A 7,287-nucleotide genomic window follows, 5' to 3' on the forward strand; every position below is an offset into this window, starting at 1 on the left:
TTATTCGTTATTGTCTTTGTTTTTTGGTCCCACATCACTGGGATATGTCGTCCTGCTGGGGGTAGAAAGTAAAATTAGAATTAGAGACAGAGTGAGAATAACATAACAAATGCTGCTGTAAAATTCAACCTTTGTAAGCGGTACATAGGATGGTGATTGTAGTTGCCGCATATACTGGCATGATTGGACTTATATTGCGAATATATTGTGTCGAAGTAACCTGAGGTCGGGACAATAAGCATGGTGTTTAAGAGGGACAGACAATTAAACATGCAATTGAGGAGTGCTGGTAGTTATTACCAGTCATACAGTGCGCCCTTGGAACTGATATGGTGCTATGAGCGTTGTCTCAAAAAACCTTGATATGAGGTGTGATAAATAAGCACATGGTATATGGACTTGGGGTATAGGGAAGAAGTGTGGGAAATAAGATATTCAATGCAGGAAAGCACTGAAGTTGATACCCTCATTGAGGCCGTTTGGTGCCAGGGTCATTAGTTGAAAGATCCACCAGCTCTCTCTTCTTAAAAGGGCATTGTTAATATCTCCACCTCTTCTGCCAAGGTGGATTTGTTCCAGTCCAAAGAAAGAGAGGGTATCCATATTCGAATTATGGGCTTGTAGGAAGTGGCGGGCAACTGTAGTAATGGTTTTAAATTTCTTCCGGTCACTTGCAGCATTCCTTACATTGCTTATATGCTCCAAGATTCTCTGCTTCAGGGGTCTTGATGTCATCCCTACGTATCTGATTTGGCAGGGGCAGGTGATGCAGTAAATCATGTTGGGGCATTTGCAATTGTAGAATCCCCGAATGTTTATGGTATCCCCATATCTGTTTTTCAAAGTGGTGATATTGGTGACGTGAGTGCATGCTTTGCACCCTCCAAATGGGTAACTGCCTGTGGTCGTGGGTTTGCTTGCTCAAAAAAATCCTACAGAAACAAACCAGGTCAAGCTGGGACCTCTCGAGTCTCGAGAACTACTGCAAACAAAAGATAACACCAAGAGGCCTCAGACCTAAAACCTTTCCGGCATTTGACCTACACACTGAAAACTTGAGGAAAGAATGGGAAGCGAGCTTACTCAAATGCTCACAGGACTTAATGTCAATCCTAATACGCCATAACCACCTTATAGTGGAAGAGTGCACCCAGAAAATCGAGGCATTGGCGAAAAAATTAGAAAAGTGGGAGACTGATCCAGCTTTCCAGAACAACTTTGAAAAAAACAAAAAAGACCTAGAAAAATACGAAGAAACCATAATAGAGCGTAAGAGAAGTAAATTTCTCAGGGACCAACAGGACTTCGCATCTGGCAGAATCTTCAATTGGGCAAGATTCCAAAGAACACAGAGGAAAGACACCAATTACGGACCAAGAGGCACACCATCGCCTTCAGAATCTGAATATTCTAGCGCTGATGAAAACAGTGACAGCACGTACGCCAATACCAACATCAGAGGTTCGGAAGATTTTTTAGATTTTGGAAACGGGAGAGGCCAATACAGAGGAAGAGGAAGACGAGAAGAGGGAGGAAGAAACAGAAGAAGGGATTGGTCGAGATGGGAGCCCAGGCAACCGAGCAGACAATCCCAAAGGAACAGACAACCACAGACTTACAGACAATGAAACTTCAGATCATCAATCTTTCAGAACACAACTTAACCCCCACTGAAATTGGAGCCCTGGAAAAGGGCCTCTCTTTTTCTCCATCTAAGACTTTTAACCGTTTCAAATGGGAAACCAACATAAATCTTTTCGGAAGGAAATTATTACTTGCCAAGTTCCATGCTCAACGTGACAAGGACCGGACTGAGGGCACCTCCACTGAATGGTCAACAAGGGAACTACAGGCCATCCAAGACCTAGAAGAACTGCAGAACAATGATGATCTGACACCCTCCAATAGATTTATATGTAAGAAAAAATCAACATTCTTCCCGAATGATACCATCTGTCCCGAGGTTAATATCTTCACGAAACTGGTATCCCGTGACCTGGACAATCTTCACCAAAAAAAGAAGAAATACAGATCCAACACCAACCTCACACATTCTGAAACCCAAGCCTTAAAGGAAATCCAAAAATGGCAGGACGTACTAATTAAACCTTCTGACAAGGGTGGCAACATCGTGCTATGGTCGACCCAAATGTATCTGAAAGAGGTACATAAACAATTGGATGACAAATCATGTTACTCCAAAACTCTATTTGACCCCACAACCAACTTCCAAACAACATACGATAGAATAATCAATGGAGCCCTTGCAAAAGGGATCATCACAAAATCTGAACACCTGTTTCTCAAAAACCCAAACCCCAGAATAGCCACCTTCTATTTACTACCCAAGGTGCATAAAAATCTCAAAGAACCACCCGGGAGACCGATCGTCTCCGGCAACGGATCGTTGATTGAAAATGCATGCACTTTTCTAGATGTTCACCTCAGACATCATGTCACAAGCCTACCGTCCTACACGAAGGATACAGCTGACGTCCTAAGAAAAATCCATGATGTCCAATTGGAGGATGACCACCTCTTGGTATCCCTAGACGTGGAATCCCTGTATAACTGCATAAAACACGATCTTGGAATACAGGCTGTCAAATACTTCATGGAAATGGAAGGCATAACAGAATTTCACGTCTTTCTCCTCGATCTTTTAGACTTTGTCCTGTGCAAAAATTACTTTGTCTTCAATAATCATTACTACATCCAGGGAAGAGGGACAGCGATGGGGGCAGCATGTGCCCCAACCTACGCAAACCTCTTCCTTGGTTGGTGGGAAAGAGAATTCGTTTTCCAAGAAGAGATGGACACTGATTGTATACACAGCTGGATGCGTTATATTGATGACATTCTGATCATTTGGAAGGGTACACATCAACACCTAACAGATTTCATCCAAAAACTTAATACCAACAACCTGAATCTTAAATTCACCTATGAATGGAGTAAGAACAGCATCACCTTCCTTGACCTTCGCATCTATCGTGGAATCAATAATGTCCTTTCAACAGAGATATACAGGAAAACAACCTCAACGAACAGTTTGCTGCATAATACCAGTGCCCACTTTCCTCCCACGAAGACCAACCTCCCAAAAGGAGAATTCTTGCGATTACGCCGTAATTGCTCAGAAGACGCAGTATACGAAGACAAGTGTAAAGACCTTTCCATCAGGTTACAAGAACGGGGCTATTCAAAAAGGACCATCAAGAAAGCCAAAAGGGACACCCAATCCATGGAAAGGGATGAGATGCTGTTCCGTACCAAATCTAACCCTGAAGATACCAAAACCATAAGGATGGTGGGCGACTTCTGCAATGAGTGGAAAGATATCACCAATATCATCCAAAGACACTGGCATGTGTTATTATCAGATGACGACCTAGCAACCACTCTCAACAAAAGAGTAGACATGAGTTGGCGACGGGCTCCAAACCTTAGTGATAACCTGGTCCACAGTCACTATGTAGCCAGACAACCAAGCAAACCCACGACCACAGGCAGTTACCCATGTGGAGGGTGCAAAGCATGCACTCACGTCACCAATATCACCACTATGAAAAACAGATATGGGGATACCATAAACATTCGGGGATTCTACAATTGCAAATGCCCCAACATGATTTACTGCATCACCTGCCCCTGCCAAATCAGATACGTAGGGATGACATCAAGACCCCTGAAGCAGAGAATCTTGGAGCATATAAGCAATGTAAGGAATGCTGCAAGTGACCGGAAGAAATTTAAAACCATTACTACAGTTGCCCGCCACTTCCTACAAGCCCATGATTCGAATACGGATACCCTCTCTTTCTTTGGACTGGAACAAATCCACCTTGGCAGAAGAGGTGGAGATATTAACAATGCCCTTTTAAGAAGAGAGAGCTGGTGGATCTTTCAACTAATGACCCTGGCACCAAACGGCCTCAATGAGGGTATCAACTTCAGTGCTTTCCTGCATTGAATATCTTATTTCCCACACTTCTTCCCTATACCCCAAGTCCATATACCATGTGCTTATTTATCACACCTCATATCAAGGTTTTTTGAGACAACGCTCATAGCACCATATCAGTTCCAAGGGCGCACTGTATGACTGGTAATAACTACCAGCACTCCTCAATTGCATGTTTAATTGTCTGTCCCTCTTAAACACCATGCTTATTGTCCCGACCTCAGGTTACTTCGACACAATATATTCGCAATATAAGTCCAATCATGCCAGTATATGCGGCAACTACAATCACCATCCTATGTACCGCTTACAAAGGTTGAATTTTACAGCAGCATTTGTTATGTTATTCTCACTCTGTCTCTAATTCTAATTTTACTTTCTACCCCCAGCAGGACGACATATCCCAGTGATGTGGGACCAAAAAACAAAGACAATAACGAATAAATAAACAAAAATATCCGTATCAACACGCCTCCCTCCACTGGCTTCCCCCATATAATAGTCAACAATAGAAGGTGCTATACCTGGCACTTTCATTACCAAACCTTTCCCCTATCTTTTCATTTATTTCGTTCCATTTCAATAATTTTTATCAATTATTAATCATAAATTATTATTTATCATCAACCATTATTTATTTCTCATTATTATTATTATTTCATGTTACATTATCATTATGTAATATACTTTTTTCCCCCCCTTCTTTCCCCACTCTACTTACATATATATATTTTTTGCAAACCTTGTAGCTGCACCATTCAAAAACATCATTGTCACTGGTACTTGAATAAGCTATTGGTTTTCAGCCTCCACTATCATATGCAGGTTTGTTGAAACCACATTATTTAAAAGCCAGCCTGGTAGATCGGTTTTTCCAGCATGATTATTCACTAGACAATGGGCGCATATCTATCAGGCTCTATATAATATAATATATTGTATATTTGCGGCATCACTTCCCTGACTGCATGCACAATGGATCACACCAATTAAACACACTAACGTCAGAACGATCTGACGCTTCTCATCAAAGTTCACGGGACTTACACTCCAGCTAGTCTTTACAGCTGAGAGGTACGTCACAGGCCCGTCGGATTGGCTGCTCCTTATGTCAATCAGCGGCGCCTCTCCTGGTTGGCTGACATCTCCGTCATAAGAGGGGTATCCCCCCCTTGTCCTCCACGCGTCAGTGAACAAGCTTTACAGCGAAACACGTGTCCTCTGACGCGCAGGACACCCCCCCCTCAGGACAATCTCGACCGTGCTCTCCACGGACACTCCGCTCCGGCGTCCGACTACCTCCCGCCTTCTTCGCTGCATCTGGGCAGCAAGGTAAAGCAGGCTGTGCCTGCAAACAAATTTACTCAGCAGCACCCTAACTCCAGAGCCGCTCCACTTAACGCAGCTCTGTCTACAGGACAGACGCGCTTGTGTAGCAACATAACGCTAACGGGACCACCTTTATGCTTCAGTAAAGGATATGTGTTGTGTTGTGCCTGGTAAAACTTGGGGTGATCTCTCACTGTAGATTGCGCGGCATATTAAACCGCAGCGCACAATCACCAGAGTTTCTTTACATTACACTGCTCAAAGCACAGAACGTGCATATATACTGTACATGCAAATAACTTCACCTTCATAGGATCTCCTGATTGTACAATATGACTTTATGTGCTTAGATCTCCTGATTGTACAAATTTACTTTATGTGCTTAGATGACCTATAGGTGAATTGTCATACAATCTGTGCTGTATACACACTAGGACCTGCAGATTTGGCAAAGGGCCAGGATCTGTCAGACCCAATTTACCAACCTGCCTTTTTAATAGACAGATTATACCTGCTGCTCAGTATACCTTGCATATACTCTGACCTGTAGACCAAGTCCACATCCAGGACAGGTCAGCTTCAATCTACTAACTGTAAAACAGTTAGGATCCATTCAGTACACCGTGTACCCAAAAATCTTTTTTGTGGCTAGCTAAACCAGTCTATTTGTTGTTTATTTACTGTAAGATGCTATTAACTGTGTCTAAACCACAAGAACTGCTATCTTGTAATACTACAGCGACAAAAATCTGCCAATTTGGCTAAATGTCAGTATTTGTCACTGTTTCTTTTGCTCACTAAACAGTACTAAACAAACCCCTGGGTGAACTGGGTGATCAGACAAACCCTATTCTGACACCTGGAACACTAGCCAATTTCCTGGACTGAGGGTACATTCACCTTTTTACTCTCATCTTAATTTTCGTGGTTTCCACTCCAGGGAGGATCGCCTCACCCCGTCTCTCTCATCCCCAATCCTATACATTGTAAGATTGGGGACAGCAGAAGTTGGGCTCAGACACAAGATTCCCCCTCTTTCATACTACCCTATATCTCACCTCCTAGTGACTCTCTCATTGGCCCTCCTGCTAATTATTCACCCTGCAAGGCCTCGATGGTAACAGGGAGGATCCTATTACTGCAGGACCAACAGCAGAAGCACGCTTGAGCTCACTTTCCATCAGCAGGGCTCTCGCACTTCAAATATACGGCCATACCTCACTGAATCGCCTGGCACCATCCGAACCCAGAAGCTAAGCAGTGAAGGGCCGGCCAAGTACCTGTCTGGGGAACTAACAGGGAATAGTCGGTGCCGTAATTCACCATAACAGCAGAAGCCAAAAGCTGTGAGAGTGACGCTTCATTCACATCTCCTTACTTCTACCCTGATTTTCTCCTGTCAAGCTATGACTCTAAACCCCTTTTTTTTCGTCTGATATCACATTTGACAATTTCAATTTATTACCGAGGGGTGGTGTGTCCTGCGCCATTTGAATTGCTATTTCAATCCTAGATGATAAACAGACATCATTTTCTGTTATAACTGCCAGAATAAGAAATAGCTATATGTGTGACTAATTTTCGCCAAGTTTATCCATTATTAAATACCTGACCTAGTCAGCACTACTTTGATTCACTGCTTGGAGGAGGAAGAATTAATTCAATAAACTGAATTTCCTCAATAAATGTGCAACCCTTCTTATGCTAAATCCGTTTTTTAAGTGTTTCGATAATTAAAAGTTATGTTTTAACTAATAGACACCATATCAAACATATATTATTACTTATAAGCGTGCCCCAAAAAACCTTGTCGGGTTCCCTTCAAGTCACCTCTGACTTTCCTTTTCAGTTCAACATTTGAACTCCATTTGGGAGCACCACCAACCGTTAGCCCTTGCCGTTTAATTTTACTACCGAGCAACGGCACACATGTTGGTCTATATTTCAAATTTTCATCAAAACCTTACCTCGATCAGTGTCATCATCTCAGCCTA

The 7,287-nt window shown here is 42.7% G+C and overlaps 1 pseudogene; it reads left to right on the forward strand.

The window, feature by feature from the left end:
- The first annotated feature begins 6,496 nt into the window (after nt 1–6,496).
- LOC146039923 (5S ribosomal RNA) lies at nt 6,497–6,614 on the forward strand (annotated as a pseudogene).
- Nucleotides 6,615–7,287: the final 673 nt, after the last annotated feature.

Source organism: Crinia signifera, chromosome 9 (assembly GCF_055691185.1).
Source record: "Crinia signifera chromosome 9, ASM5569118v1, whole genome shotgun sequence".
Taxonomy (NCBI): Eukaryota; Metazoa; Chordata; class Amphibia; order Anura; family Myobatrachidae; genus Crinia; species Crinia signifera.